Source organism: Cibotium barometz, chromosome 29, assembly GCF_041138505.1.
Source record: "Cibotium barometz isolate CiBa-2024 chromosome 29, ASM4113850v1, whole genome shotgun sequence".
Classification (NCBI taxonomy): Eukaryota; Viridiplantae; Streptophyta; class Polypodiopsida; order Cyatheales; family Cibotiaceae; genus Cibotium; species Cibotium barometz.
Genome location: NC_141074.1, coordinates 37064994 through 37081729, shown reverse-complemented (window position 1 = coordinate 37081729; position 16736 = coordinate 37064994).

Sequence of the window (16736 nt, the reverse complement as noted above, 5' to 3'; positions counted from 1 at the left end):
ATTCACATATTAATTAATTACATAATTAAAGGCTTAACCAATGGAATTAAGAAGAGCTTGAACTTTTTTCTTGTAAGCTTTTTCTTTTCTTTTCTTTTCTTTTCTTGTTATTTTTTTGTGAAATCATATCATGTATTTTTGTGAGGCACAAACATATAGGTTTCTAGGTCAAATCATTACAATGAAAAGGCTCAACCTATTATTAACATGAATATAAGAAGCAACAGATATTGTTTGTATAGGCTTTTCCTTTTGGTGATGGATTTTGTCAAGTTCATGGACTGATTTACTTGTGCTTATTTTTAAGGCCATAGCTACTTAAACTAGAGTTAAACCCTTTGTTTTTTTAAATAATATTTTATTATCACATTTTTTCTTGGTTGCTTTACTTCTAGAATTCTTATTATTATTACTATTATTGGATATTAAAAAGCTACCACATGTTGTCTGTTTAACAATAATTTGAGGGGGATTGAAAGCGCTATTAAAAAAAAAGAGTTTTGATATATATTTCTAAGATATTGTTCATGACTCCAATGCTTTTCATTAGTGTATTGTTTATTTATTTGTTTTAGTGGTGGGAAGCAAGTATGGAAGAGAAGGTCTTGAATGCAGTCTTCTTGATCTTGCATCCTTTAAAAAAAATATACATATATATATAATCATTTGGATAGTTAACATTATTGTACATAAATATAAATAGAGCACATTTTTGAGTTGTTGAAAGAGCCTTTTCTCATTCATATTCAATATTGAACTTTGTGTTTTCTTATGTGCTAACTTTGTGTGTTCATATGTGTAGGGGTGTGGTTGATGCATTGCCACTTTGAGATGCACACGTGATGGGGTATGATGATGGTGTGGATTGTGAAGAATGGGAAGTCTCCTAATGAGAAGTTTCCACTTCCACCCAAAGATTATCCTAAGTGTTAAAATCTCAAGAACCTCTAGATCCCATCATAGGGTCTTCACATGCTTGGAGGAGGTAGGGATTGGGGATAGTCAATGAGTGCTTGGATTTGAGATCCATCTTTTCGTGTTTTGTAGCAGGTGGGTAAAGTCTCTTATTTTTATATGGCCTAGAGACTACTTACCTTCACCTTGGAAGATAATGAAATTCTTTAAGTTAAGCCACTTTGGTCCTAGACACATGGCATCATTGTAATTATGTGGAATGTTTATTCACACTTGAGATCTCATTCATTTGGATAGTCACAAAGTTTCTAAAATAAATTCATAGTCTACCAGTAAATTTATTTGTCGAGCATTTGCTATTAATCTTTTGGCAAGCCTTTGTTCCTTATAGTATTGTTGTTGTTTTAATGATTCCACATCAACATGCGGAATCATCTCAACATGCTGTGTTTGGTTAGTTCAAGCTTCAAAAAATAAATACTTTTTTTTTAGTAAGTAGATTTTTTTAAAACGTAGACTTAAGTCTCTAGGCTCATGCTTATAGGCTCACATATGCACTTTCAACTCATGCCTCTATCAGACTCATGTCTAGTAGACTCACACCTTTTTTGTACGACTTTTTTGTACGACATAGGCTCATGTAGGTCTGATGAGCTAGACTCATATCAAGCTTGGTAGGATCACGTGTTTGCGGATTCATGTCTCTAGGTTGGGGATGGTCACCGAGGAAACTTGATGGAGGGAGCTTTTCTTGGCTACCCTCTCTCTCTACTTGAACAATCTCTCTCTAACTATTGCCACCACCATCTTCGCCCACCACCACCCAGCCCCCTCCACCACCAACCTTGCTCTTTTCTTTCTCTCTATCTATTACCATAGTCTCTTTCTCTCTCCAACCAACATTCAAGTCTTTTTATTGCTCTTCTCTCTCTATATATATGTCTCTTTGTTCACTCTCTCTATCTACCATCCCCCTCTTTATTCTCCCTCTCTCCCTCACTCTCTATCCTTCTCTTACCTCTTATCCTCCTCTCTCGCTCTCTATTTCCTCCTCTCTCTCTCTCTCTCTCTCTCTCTCTCTCTCTCTCTCCTTCTCTTTTCTCACTCTCTGTCCTCCCTATCCCACTATGTCTATCCTTTTCTTTACTCGCTCTCTCTATCCTCCCTCTCTCACTCTATCTATCCTTCTCTTTACTTACTCTCTATATCCTCCATATCTCACTCTCTGTATCCTTCTCTCTCTTTGCTAACTCTCTCTGTCCTCCCTATCTCACTCTCTATCCTTCTCTTTACTCACTCTCTTTATCCTCCCTATCTCACTCTCTCTATCCTTCTCTCCCTTTGCTAACTCTCTCTGTCATCCCTATCTCACTATGTATCCTTCTCTTTACTCACTCTCTCTATCCTCCCTATCTCACTCTCTCTACCCTTCTCTCTCTTTGATAACTCTCTATGTCCCCTATCTCACTCTCTCTATCCTTCTCTTTACTCACTCTCTCTGTACTCTCCCTCTCTCTATCCTTCTCTCTCTCTCTCTCCCTCTCTCCCTCTCTCTCTCTCTCTCTCTCTCCTTCTCTTTGCTCACTCTATTTATCCTTCTCTCTCTTTGGTAACTCTCTGTCCTCCCATATCTCACTCTCTCTATCATTCTCTTTACTCACTCTCTCTCTCCTCTCCATGTCTCTCTCTACCCTTCTATTTCCTCTCACTTACTCTCTCTCACACTCTTTCTGTCCTTCTCTTTGCTCTCTAGTCTCCCTCTCTCTCTACCTTTTTCTTTGCTCTCTCTCTCTCTCTCTCTCTCTCTCTCTCTCATATATTCGTCTCTTTTTCTCACTCTCTCTATCCTCCCTCTCTCTCCATATTTTCTTCTCATTTCTCAACACAGTACACTTAACTCATGTTTTGCGTACAGATCCTCAAGTCTACAAACTTTACACTACCTTATTCATCCACACAATATAGAAAACATCGATTCTTTATTGCTTTGTAAGACATGGGAAGAATAAACATCGTTTGCAACTATCTCAATGATATCTTATTGCAAAACCCCTTGCTCTCATCCTCTTTCTCTCTTTTTTAATATGAAAAATAAGATCATGAGATAATCATAAACAATTGCTAAACGTAGTCACTTGAATATTCACAAATAAATATGTTTACTGCACTACAATGAAATCTTAATCGAGACACCGTCCACAATGTCCTCTTTGGGATCAATACAAACAATATTCATGCCTAATTTTTGTGCTACCATAGCACAATCTCCACATCCAACATAAAGCTCTACTATTACTTATCCTTTTTTTTACATGATGCTTCAACATGCTATCCCAAAAGTCATATCCACAATGACATCCACCTGCAAAGACTACATCTCTCTTAATTCCACAAAAAAAAATGTAACGCCCTCATTTTGGAGCACAAAAATGTTTACTTCATACCTCGCCATGCTATCCCATCTAGGCATCTGTCCTATTGCATTATGTTACAAGGATCAATGATATAATCAGGTGAGAAAGGTTGTGTATGGTTTACTCCAACTATGCTCATGAAGGTAGCAACGTCGAGATCATGTATTTGCACAAGAGTATGAGATGATTTTTTGTAGCTAAAAGTGATATTCAATGGCAACCTCTATGGTTAGTGTTACTTACCTTTTGTCCAAATGCCTTTCCAATTTGCGTTGTACATCGCACATTCACCAGGGTGTCTAAGGAGAAGCTAGATTGCTTGGCCTAAGCTATAATGGTTTCCACTTGATACATAATACCGATGACAATAATAGAGCCATTTTCGTCTAAGATGGTCTCACAAATATGAAGCAATAAAGGCTCCTCTCCATCTACATGGCATAAGAATGACATACACAAAAAATGTAAGAATGGCATACACAACATATACACAACAACACATAAGGTCTTAATGAAGGGAAAAATCATCTAATCACTTACATGTATAGAGATTTCATGGGGGGAAATGTCATCAAGGTAGCCATCAACAGAACCTCATGTGGGCAACCTCACTACAATACAATCACACACTATGCTTGTATTGACACCTTTTACACTAAAGGTCATGTCTCTCTCTTTGACCATATGAAACATATTAAAGACATGTACTCGCTCCTGTGGACACTTGTGGTTGCGAATTGCATAACCTAGCTTCAAAGGATTCCCAACAAATGCTCTCATCTTTGTAGAATCAAGTCCTACCACACCACATTTAGTAGAGTTACACATTAATTCTCATTATAGACCTTAACAATCCTTTCACATGTGGTCACAATTGATTATTACACATGTGAGCACCAAGGTTTCTATAACGGTAGAGGAACTAGCACTTTGATGTTCACTCAGAATGCCGATGACTATTGTCATGGCTATATGACGAGACACTCCTACAAAGTGTACATTTTGTAAGTTCATGCACCACACATATACATTACATTATCATTACCAATGAGTAAAATCATACCTGGCAAATTCATTTGGAATGGGGTTAGAACACCAAGGCTAGGTGGATTATTATGTCACAATGGTGCATTTGGCGCTTCACCTCTTGCTAAGCTTATATGAATCCATAACTTAATCATCTACGTTAGTATTCGAGCAATGTAACAATAAAACCAATGAACCACAAGTAAAACAATGTCGTGCTTGTGTTGCTGCATGACCCACTTATTCAACTTTTGGGGTTGCCTTGATCATCTTGCGAGTGCTATTATCAGAATTTCTTTCGTCATATTTTTGATGTAGAGATATCAGAGTCGTCCTCTTCCTCTAGTGCCTTTCTTTTCTTCGCCGTTGCATCCTTATTTGGCTTTTTTGTCCCTTCATCATCATCATCCTCTTCATCTTCATCATCCCCTTCATCTTTCATAAGACCTTTGCCCTTGTCTTGAACATGTGATTGGTCATGTAGACTTTTGGGCTTTACAATAGAAATCACGATTCCAAAAGATAAAGAAAGAATGTTTAATAAAACTGAAATATATAATTGTATAGTTCTTACCATGGTTGATTGCTTTGCTTTTAGGCCCGAGTATACATCCCTACATCCCAAAGGTCTTAAAGTTGTTTTTGTGTATACATAGTGCTCTCATGTTGTGGATTGCACCAATATTTTAAAATTACAGGCACATCTGCAATATATCTCTCCGCATGGCACTTACAAATCCATCTACACATTATTGTTTTCGTTCAGTTTAGGAATATAAGAGCACAATTAAGTAGTAAGTAAGATTTGTAGAATGTTATGCACTTGAACACAGCATGCTTGGTAGCCTTAACAAAACAACAGTGTTTGAAGCTACCATGCCTTGTTTCTTCAGGTGTCCCACTGTTTCCTTGAATAGCTTTCCAAAATACAGTCTCTTAAGATCGGTGGGGTCTTCCAGAAATGTATTCAAAAAAATTATCTTGTACTTTTCTGATATTTCTACAAGGACAACCACATCATGTGCTCCAATCTGATACCATATGACCTCTTTGTAGCCAATCCTTGAATAAACTTGCATTTGCTACGTTGCCATTGAAATTATTATTCAAACAAAATAGAATGTTTTGTATATGTCAAGAAGAAAGGAAAAGTAATTATTACTTCCTTTTAGGGATTTATGAATCCTTTAGTCTCTGCAAATTGCCATCAATCAAAATATCTAAATTCTGTGTCTGGTCATTTGGCATCTGGGTCATTTGGCAATGAGCTAGATGCCAAGCTGTACAACCTATCCTCTATCAAACAATCTGGTTTCTCGTCCCAATTAACTTACACTAGTTATCTACAACACAACATCAAAATTAAACTGCAAAACACTAAAACCATAAAATGTTGTTGTCTACCAAATAGACAGAGGAAAGAGTGTAGGCTTTCTTACTCTCAAAGAAACCTTCCCCTTGTGTAGGGTTTGCAAATCATCGCCAGCCGCCTTGTAGCATGCCTCCACTTTCTCTCATCTTTATAAAATGCAGCTCTCCATTTCTCTTCGAACTCATTTGCAGGCAAGCTATCTACTAGGTGGGGTCAATATCTCGGGTGGCCTGCGAGGTATTCATCTTATTATTCACATGTTAAAACATTAGTTGATAATATGTAAATGCTAATCGTACATTGCAAGTGTCAAAAGATTAAAGGTTTACCTGGAATATTTGGGAAAGTTCTGAAAGCTCGCAGTTGTATTAGGATAGGCGACCCTTTTTTTCTACCTTGAGGCATGCTTCTCCATCCATGCCTTGTTCATCGCTCTAGTGTGCCTCATAATTATTTCTTTATTTACTAATCCAAGAGACAGACTTTGTCAGAGATGAAGAAACATAGACCACTTCATTCATCCTATGGCAAAAAAAGAAAATGAGTTATGATGAAAGATAAATGTACTACACTTGGACCATCCCATAAAGAGACTTAAGACATATGTTCTCTTAATGTGTACGTTTCGTTACCTTTTTAAGCAAGCTATGACTGTGAGGACCTTCCCCTCGCTATCCTCATTGAAGTCAATAAGGATAGCGTCAACACATGGATGTCTTGATACAACATTCTTGAATGCTACAATCAGTGTGAATTTGATTAGTCTAAAATTTATTTTAAAAACCCTAACAGTGCGTAGAAAAAGTAAGCAGTTTAAGATAATCTCTTCCATCCATGCCGCCACAACCCGAGATGATTGCCATCCCCCACACATAGAACATCTTGTTGCTCATAAATTCCCACTCTGTGCCTTTGATCACATTCTTGAACTCCTCATTTCTCATTCACCATATGTCATCCTATGCACTAACATCATGTTGCGTCACTTCTCTAATAGGATTATGGGATGAGGAGATAGAATAAAGGAACTTGCATCCGATCAACAACATTGCCATTTGTATAGAATTTCTTTCCCAACTTCTTGTACCTAAACTGCACTCTTCTTATAGAGGGGTTAGGCACAAGTCTCGACAAGGGAATAGGTGGCAAAGGCGTGGACTTCTGCACCTACAATGCACACACACAGGTTGTGCTTGGGAGCCATACAAATACCTTATGCAAGATTTGTATAGAATTTCTTTCCCAGCTTCTTGTACCTAAACTGCACTCTTCTTATAGAGGGGTTAGGCACAAGTTTCCACAAGGGAATAGGTGGCAAAGGAGCGGACTTCTGCACCTACAATGCACACACACAGGTTGTGCTTGGGAGCCATACAAATACCTTATGCAAGATTTGGTAAAAACTGGATAACAATTTTCTTTACTCTATTTAGGTTGTCCTGTAAGAGTTCTATTCACATCAAACAAGTTGCACGTCACCATGAAGTGGTCTTCATTATCACCTTCTTTTTCAGTTTTCTTCTCCACATCTCCTACTTCCTTTGTTGCTTTTATTGATTTTGAATAAGCACCTTTTTTTGAAAAGCATGGTGGATTTCTATGTGGAGGAGCATAACCTTCAGCATCTTCTTGCACTATTTTCCTCCTCTTCTTCATACTTGTCACTTCTTTGCTTGCTTGTTCGGCAGGTGTTCTCTTTAAGTGTTGTGCGCACTTTGGATGTGGGGTTTCATTTGATGTGTTTGGATCAATCTAAACACATCGACATATAAAAGACAAACTACTCAATCGCTTGCTACAAATTACTCTTAAAAAAACCACCAAAAAAGAGTATAACTGGAAATTATTTTTGGGTAGAAGCATGTGTTACCTGCGGTGTACTTGTTGAACAGGACTCCTACCGTAGCTATACATGAGAGTACACCTATTAAGAGGATGATAGGATTTAGGCCGGTTGGTCACATGAAAGTCTTTGAATGTGTTGCATATGTTCATGTACCAGATGAGAGAAGAAGGAAATTGGATCCAAAGGTTGAAAAATGTGTTTTCATTGGGTATGCGCAAGAGACAAAAGCATACAAATACTATAATCTAGTGACAAAACAAGTTGTCATTAGTAGAGATGTGATCTTTGATGAGATGGAAACTTGGTACAAAGAAAGTGAGCATGTCAAAGTTGATGACATAGATGCAAATGAGGATGTGAATCTTCCTATGCAAGAATCTACGAGTATGAGTGGACCACTTGAGTCATCCAGTGATAATGTGAGTCCATGGTCAGGAAGATTGAGACATGATGTGAGCACTGAGAGTAGTGTTGTGGATAAAGGAAAGAAGAAAGTGGATGGTATTGGCATTGGTACTACAGGTGATGATTCATCAAGCTCAGAAAGCCCTGATGAAGAATTGGGGATTCCAAAAATAAGATTTCCAGGTGTTAGGAATGACAGGTATGTGTGCCACTACATGCTAGACAACATGGAGCTCATAGTAGTGAGCCACAACCAGTGAGGAGCTTCAACCCAATAGCTATGTAGCATATTCTTCTCTGTCATCAATGCTCATGATATCCCTATAATGTGCTTGTTTTTTTTCACTCAGCAACTCTATTTTGTTGCGGAGTGTATCTACATGTAAACTATCTCTGAATGCCATTCTTCCATAAGAAATCAGAGAACTCATTGGAGAAGTACTCTCCCACTCCATGTGACCTTTGGCACTTCACATGCTTCCCTGTCTACTTTTACTCTGAAATATTGAAAATGAGTGAAAAATCACTCTTCTCCTTCATGAAATACACCAACACTTTCCTCGTCGTGTGGTCTCATCAGAATGTTACATAATACATGCAGCCACCCATGGACGTAGTTTTTGCAGGACCCCATACATCTGAATTCACAACATCTAGTACATTCCTGCTCACAATTCTGTCATGTGAAAATACATGCTTTGTCTGCTTTCCAAATTGACATGCTTCACATACTTTATGCATACCATCAACCTTAAACTTTGCTATCTTTGGGACCTTTGGGCATTGTACTATGGCTTGTGCATTACCAACTTGAATATTTCTTGTAAGCAAACACAAGTTTGGCATCCATCTATAACAAGAAACAAATAAGCCAATTTTTATACAAAATGCATATTGTGATAAACTTATGTAGCCACACAATTATTTTTTCCGCACTCTAAAATTTTTTACAACCACCATAGTGCATGTCCCTCCAAAACCATTGTGTGTTAGCCATTGTAAAAGTTTGAATGGCATAAAGCCTCAATCAAAATACACATGTAAATCATAGGGTTTGATTTTTTTGCAAGCTTTATTTGGCGAGCTTTTTGGAGATAAGATAGTTTTATGTGAGCTTGTAAGAAAAATGATACATTTTGGTGAGCTTTTATATAGTAAGTATTTATGAAAGAGAAATAAATACATTCACATACATACATACATATATACATGTATATTCTCAAACACACCTACCTACCTACCTACCTACCTACCTACATATATGCATACATATATACACACCTACCTACCTACCTACCTACCTACCTTTCTACATATATGCATACATATATACACCTACCTATATTCTCAAACACACCTACCTACCTACCTACCTACCTTTCTACATATATGCATACATATATACACACATTTGTACAATACATACATACATACATGCATACATACATACCTACATACCTACCTTCCTACATATAAACACACATTTTATGTCCAAGAAACTTAAATATAGGCACAAAAATACCTATCTATGTACCTTTCTTCCAATGTTTATTTCAACACAAGTAAAAACAAGTATACCCGGCTCATATTTTCATACAAAATGATTGAGTTCACATTTGTTTACATGCTTACATGCAACGTAAGACTTTTAGATTCTCTTTGCATGAAATCAGGACATGTACACCAAGGTTGTACCTTGATGTGTATAAAATAGTCCTCTCCACTCTCACATGCCAAATGAAAAATAGAGTAGGGGGACGGCTGCATTGCACTCTCATTAAGGACTGTCACTGTCATGGCCTCGGCACTACCAATCCTCTTTTTCGCTTCCTTGGAAATCCAATGCCTCCATTCTTGGTTGATCTCTTTGTATTCTGTGTAGCATCATGTGGTCTGTTGTCACTTTCTTTGTTGCCCACTGCTTGTGTGGACGTTTCTCCCACCCCCGAGACAAAAGGTTCTTCATGAGTAACATCTAACTTGAACCCTGTCTTTACTAATTTCTCTACCACTTGGCTGGTTATGTTGGTCCCAACATCCACTTTCCACATATCTAGGTATGATGGCTTGTATATTATGTTTGGATCTACATGCCATGTGTGTGAAACATCTGAAGGACAAAACCACATCATTTGAGCCTTTGGCCCTCCCGAACCAGGATGTCGTTGCTCTGAGTAGAAGCTAGGGGCAACAACTCCAATAGAGCTTCCCTGTATGTATGAGTTGCACTTAATTCTTCCATCAATACCTCCCAAACATTTGACTTTTGAGTTCAATGGGGTTCGTCTAATGGCCCACATTGTGCGTCCAACGACCTCTTCCTTTACATGCATTTGTCCTCCGCTCATTGTGCCATAATGTTGTTTAGGCTCTTCATGTCCGACATCTTTGTTTCCTCCAGTCATTGGACTTTTTGGTCCTCCCCTTGAAGCGGGACTTGCTGCACTGTTTGTTCTAGATCTATCTCCAAAACTTACTCTTCTTGCTGTTCCCCAGTTTTGACGATGTCTACTCTGCATGACATAACCTGGACGATGTGAGCATTGGTCTACTTCCGTTGTCCTCACCCTCTTCTGTTGAATAGTCTCCTTATCTCCATAGAGAGGCCTTGATTCCTCATACATAGGAGTATTAGCTACTGTTTTATGGACCATGCGAGCCACTTGTGGTGGTGTCAGTCTTGACCTTGCTGCCACCCTATCCAGCAACTTGCTCAAGCTTGGTCCCTCACCTTTGTGCTTCCCCATCTGATATGCATATTGCTTTGCACTTTTTGTAGTAAAGCGTTTGCCATATCTGAAATGCACGCATCATACAAGCCACCTGCACACAAGAGGTTTCATACAAGAATTCACAAAATTGACTCCAATGCAAATACATACATACAACATATCATTTCTCCATAAAATTTCTCACCCTTGACATGAGGTTGCCCCGATGTGCTATTCGTACTTCCCACCAACTCATCCACGTATCCATCACTGATAGTTTTCCCTCATGAACATGTCCATTTCTCCACCACTCACGAATCTCTTTACTTCTTAAGAAAGCTGACTCCTTATTGGTTGCCAATCTCCATTCTTCACACAAGTCAATATGGTGTTGTCGACTTTCTGCCTTCACGCATTGTTTAGCATGCTTCATCAAACTTTGTTTCCAATGGAATAAGCACGTTCGCTCCCTATCCTCCATAATGTTGTGCGGACCCCCATTGAAAACCGTCCTAACTGCACACCAATTGGACCCTGCTTCATCCATAAACCCATAGAAGTGTGCGGGTGCATAATCGCATTGCTCCATTGTGCTATTCAGCATTTCCCAAAATAGTACTTGGCTTTTTGTATCCTCCTCCTTCATTTCGCATGTGGCAATTGTCAACAGCTCTTGAACACTATAAGATTTTGGAGAGATTTTTTTTCAATCAGCCATCATTCAAGGTAAATGAAAGAAAGGAAAAAATTGAAGTTCGTAGTCTCACCTTGGGTCGTAAACATGACAAGCCATTGTTGACCAACCAAAAACTTGATGAGTGTGATCAAACAAAACCCAGGACTTTGACAAGTCACCTCCACTATCACACTGCATGCGATTCACCAAGTCCACGCCTGATGCTGGTCCTCGCAAAGACATCTTAAAGACATAACATTTGTCATCAGGGCCACCTTGTCTTGGGAAATGGCTACCTTGTATAAATGAATAGCGAGATCTTCTCTGTATAAGAAGGATGCTATCAAAGCCCTCTCTTGCTGGCATCAATTTTCTTTTCTCCTGGGATACAATGCGTCTAAACCTAAAAAACATAATTTCACAATAAAGAGAGGACCGAATGTAGAAAAATACTTCCAAATATAATTAAGTTACAGAATGAATACTCACCTCTGGTTTTCCACAAGAGGACTCAACTCCTCCAAAAAATTGCAGAGCTCATGATCCCCAGTACTTGTAGGTAGCTCATCATTTTGATTCATCATGGAGGAAAATAGCATATCCTTCACAATATCCATCTGTATTTTTCGAGAACCTGCACTTCTCTGGGCTTTCAGCACTTGAGAAATAAACATTTTCACGTGCTCCAACATTGACCTTGAAGTTCTTAGCTGAACTGGATGTTCATGCAGCCCAGTGTGGAGCATCATTCTTGTAATAGTTGTGTCACGAGGCATTACGTAATACACAATACATCTACACACTTGCACACAGTGTGCAGTTTTGCGACAAAAGTGACAAACTATTTTAGATTTCTCATCCTCTGTCAAAAGTCCAATTGCAATCTTTTTTGTCAGATATCCATGAAAGAAGGTGTTGTTATACCTTTTATTGTTCAAGTAAAAAGAACAGCTGAGCCTATGGCACTCCAAAGTACCAACACAATAGCTAATATGCACGGTACAACTTACAGACATGTTTGATGTTACTGGACATGTCCGTAGGTGACCACCATATTTTTGCTCCATTCCATCCATATTTCCTATTTTGCCATATGTTGGTGGAAACTCTAGGATGGAATCACCATCATAATGTCTTGGCACCTCCTGGACTTGGATGACTCGAGTAACTTTTTCCAACAATGAACGTAGAAGAGAAGGTTGCTCCTTCTTACGAAGAACCGAAAGTATACTCTCTGAAGCAATACATTCATCTTCAGAGATCTTGTGCTTTGAACCTTTTGGATTGTTTATGTCTTCACCTGGTTGCAAAACAGTTTGCTGAGCCATTCAAGTCACTCTCCAGAGGAGGAGCTCGAGATATGAACATGGGTGTTTTGTGTCTCTAATTCTGTATCCACTGAACTCTCCAAATGTCGGACATCTTAGGCAATGTCATTAGCACTAGAATCAAGACTATCAGCAGCACAAAGAGGACTACATTGTAGCATATATGTTTTACTTCGAGTAATACTACGAGGTAGTTTTTATTGCCCTACATATATAGGCTTCCATCGGTCCTAGTAGCTTTCACTCCAGAAAGGGCGTGTGAAGAAGGCAAAAAGCCTTGTAGATATCCGTGGTGAGACTAACAAGCATGGTCTGGTGGAGAAGTATTAAAGTTTGACATTTTTTGCTACAGCCATTAAGCTCCCACTCAAAGGTGATAGTGTGCTCCATAGGGAAGGCAATACAAAGATGCAGAAAGGATAGGAGAGACGAAAATGTGAAATGAAAATATAAAAACGAAGGAACAGGTGGAGCAATCACGATTGAGAATGAAGGAGGTTGAAATGATAAAACAAGGTGGAGCAATCACGATTGAGAATGTAGGCGGTTGAAATGATAAAACAAGGTGGAGCAATCACAATTGAGAATGATCATGATAAAAAAAATTTATAAAAAATATACAAATATATATGTATCTACAAATATATATAAAAAATACACAAATATATACATTTAATGGTTCTAAGTATTATTTTTATAAAAAGCTTGTCTCTTTGTAAATACACACACACACATGTCTATATTTATATTATTATATTGTATATATTTTAGGCTAAGAATCCCCTGACAGGGATATATGTATTTTAGTGTGTGTGTGTGTGTATTTACAAAGAGACTAGTCTTTTACTTATTTTAGGATATACAGATATGTTAGACTATATATCTATTAGGCTACACATACACACACCACACACATTTATTAACATCAATATATATATGTACATATTTACATAGCCTAAACTATAAAATGTACATATAAATATATATATATATGTACATATTTACATAGCCTAAACTATAAAATGTATGTGTGTGCAATAAAATACATATAGCTTAATACATTTTTAGACATATATACGTGTGTGTATATATGTATCTATCTTTAGGCTAAGTATATTTTAGGCCACACACACATATATGGTACATAGTTAAGGGTACATATATACGTGTGTGTATATATGTATCTATCTTTAGGCTAAGTATATTTTAGGCCACACACACATATATGGTACATAGTTAAGGGTACATGAAGGAAAAGAGGTATTTAGGATACATGAAGGATACTCTCCAGCAAGCAAGCGAACGCATGCAAGAAAAGAGGTGAGTTTTTTTTCATTTCTCGATTTTTCTCTCTGCTCTTCTTTTTTGTGAGAGCCGACGGTGGCGGCTTCGTTGGAGGTAATAGTTGTGGCTTCGTTGGAGGTTGACGAGACGGAGCCCGTTGAGGAGGCGGAGCCCGTTGAGGAGGTGGAGGAGGTGGAGTTTGAGGAGGTGGAGGTGGAGGAGGTGGTGCAGGAGGTGGAGGCGGAGACAGTGCAGGAGGTGGATGAGGTGTTTAGGAGATGGAGTTTTAGGAGGTGGAGGCGGAGGCGGAGGGGGAGACGGTGGTGGCGCCTTGCAACATTATCGACATGTGCTTTACCTAAGAGCCAATTCAATTTTGTGACTCAGATGGATATGACATTATTCCTATACGAATGGTACAACCACGTGACCTTCTAGATGTTTTGTACTATGGGGATGCATCCACAACAACAGCACTGCATGTAGCACCCCAACATACTTCAGCCAGTGGGTATCTGAATCGTCTTGGAAGACGTATCGTTCTGGCCCAGGAAATCCCTCGAGAGGCTATGAGTTTTATGAGAGCGTGTGCCCCTTGATGGCTCCGCTCTAATAACCTGTTCAAGTTCTTGGGTGGCAACATTGGGCAAGGATGCTGAACTAAGCATGTATAGAGATGTAATCTCCTGCCTGTCTGCCGTAGTGCTAGTGCATCTAGGCAAAATGTCCAAGGTAGCAAGAAATGCATCTAGTTCTCAAAGTCTTCCGACCTAGAAGTGCACACTTCTCACTATCCTTCTCATATTCAAGTGTCTTGTGACACATCTGACACACAGATGGATTGCGGTGGATCACGTTGTTGTGACAAAGTCCTCCGCGAATGGCATTTTCCATGTGCATAGATTGATCTTGAATGTTTGATCCTTTCTTCGAATGTATATGTGGTCGGTATCCCAGTCATGAATCATTTTTTATTCTCTTGTGATGGTCTACCAAGGATGCAATCATAAAGAAACTGGCTAACGTTCAAAGGTCATCACCACAAAAGTGTGGCGGTAAGTAGTTCCAAGTATCTTAATTTTTAGATCCCTTAGTAGACCAATGGGTCTAGCTATGGCTCCATCAGCAAGTTTGACCCACAATATGGTGTCATCCATGGTAGGCACTCCCCATTTTTCCTAGCGTTGTTTTGTAACAATGCTTACTCTTGCTCCCCCATCCAAGATTGCTATGACTTGGAGGCCATCTAAGGTTATCGGTAAGCTGCATTGAGTTCGTTGCCTTTGAAGTATTGTCCAAGCTTATTCACTCGAATCATGGGGGTGCCAGTTATCTCATGGAGTATAACGAGTTCCTCTTCCAAAGATTTATTGGTGCTATCAGGCTCCGAAGATTCATGCATGCCTGCCCCAAGGCCTGCTTCCATCCAATCCTTCAGATCATTCCACAAACTTGGGCTGCCTTGGAGCAAGGTGCCCATAGGGATTTGGATCTAAGAAGAGAGGAAGGAAGAGAGACCTGCAATGTCTCTTGGAGCAGAGGTTATCCCATGAGGAAGGTTGGTTTGGCTTAGTCTTAAGCTCTTTTGAGTGTACGGGATGTGAACAGGGTTTTTCAGTACTCGTTCTCCTAAGATGGTCATCCCCCAGATTTCTAAGATATTTGGCCACCTTGTTTCCCTGCAGGGGGTAGCTGCAATGGAAGTTGCTGCTTCTGTTAGCCTTTGTGGGGGTGGCTGGTCTGGGTACTCTCTATACACGAGCTTCGTCAGCAAGTATCAAGTTTGATACCAATGGGCATGGCTCAAGGTGGTGGTAGGAGGCTCATCTTCCATTTGCGCTTAGAAATCCCGGACCAACTCTTGGTCTACCAAGAGTCTCTCCTTTTCCTCTATGGGTTTAGGATATTCAGTAAGCTTTTTCAGTAGTTGGCGCTTGTCGATAGGTCCTTTGGCTCAGGCAGCAGAGCATAGTAAATCTTCCTCTTCAGACAAAGAAGCTAATGTACGAGTTATCGTGCCATCTTCTGAACCACTTTTGATAACCACCCGGCTCTCACCCAATCTTTTTGGTTTTCTTTCTTGAGCACCTAGTCACTCGTGATTGTTCAGGGGCACTTGCTTGGCCCTGGTCTCATGAGGTTAATGCCTCTGCTATAGCATAAGTTGCAGCCCTCTTTCTATTTTGCAATCTAGTTACAACATTAAGTGGGACTGCTCAAATGAAGCCATCTCTAACACTCAACAAGTTAAGGCTGGTGCTCGGATTAGCTTTGCGAGCCTTTCCTGTTGTTCCAGGTCTTAAAGAGCAGAAAATCCTTATACATGTGGTCAATACCACACCCTACACATAATAGAGTCAAGGCGGGAGCACCTACAGAGGTACTCACCATCTCTTTCCTGTTGGGACACTTGGCCACTTGGTGAGGTCCTGCGCAATCATAGCACTGTATGGGTGGTCGTTTGACCATCCTATTCTACTAAAAGTACACCGGGTACATTTGGTCTTCCTCCATAATGTAGTGATTTAATATTTGAGAGGGCAGGTGTGTTGGCACTAGGGTTTCACAGGCAGGAACTTCAAGAATTTTCCCCTCTTCCCCTTCTTCAAAGAGTTCTAACAGGGTTAGCAACCCTTGGTAGTGAGGGTTGAGGTGGGAGAACCGGGGGTGGTAAGGTCATTTCCCAATGATTCCTCTTTGGACCACTTCTTGGCATGGTTGAGGTGTGTTATGGAGCACTGGTGATGGCAAAGCCGGTG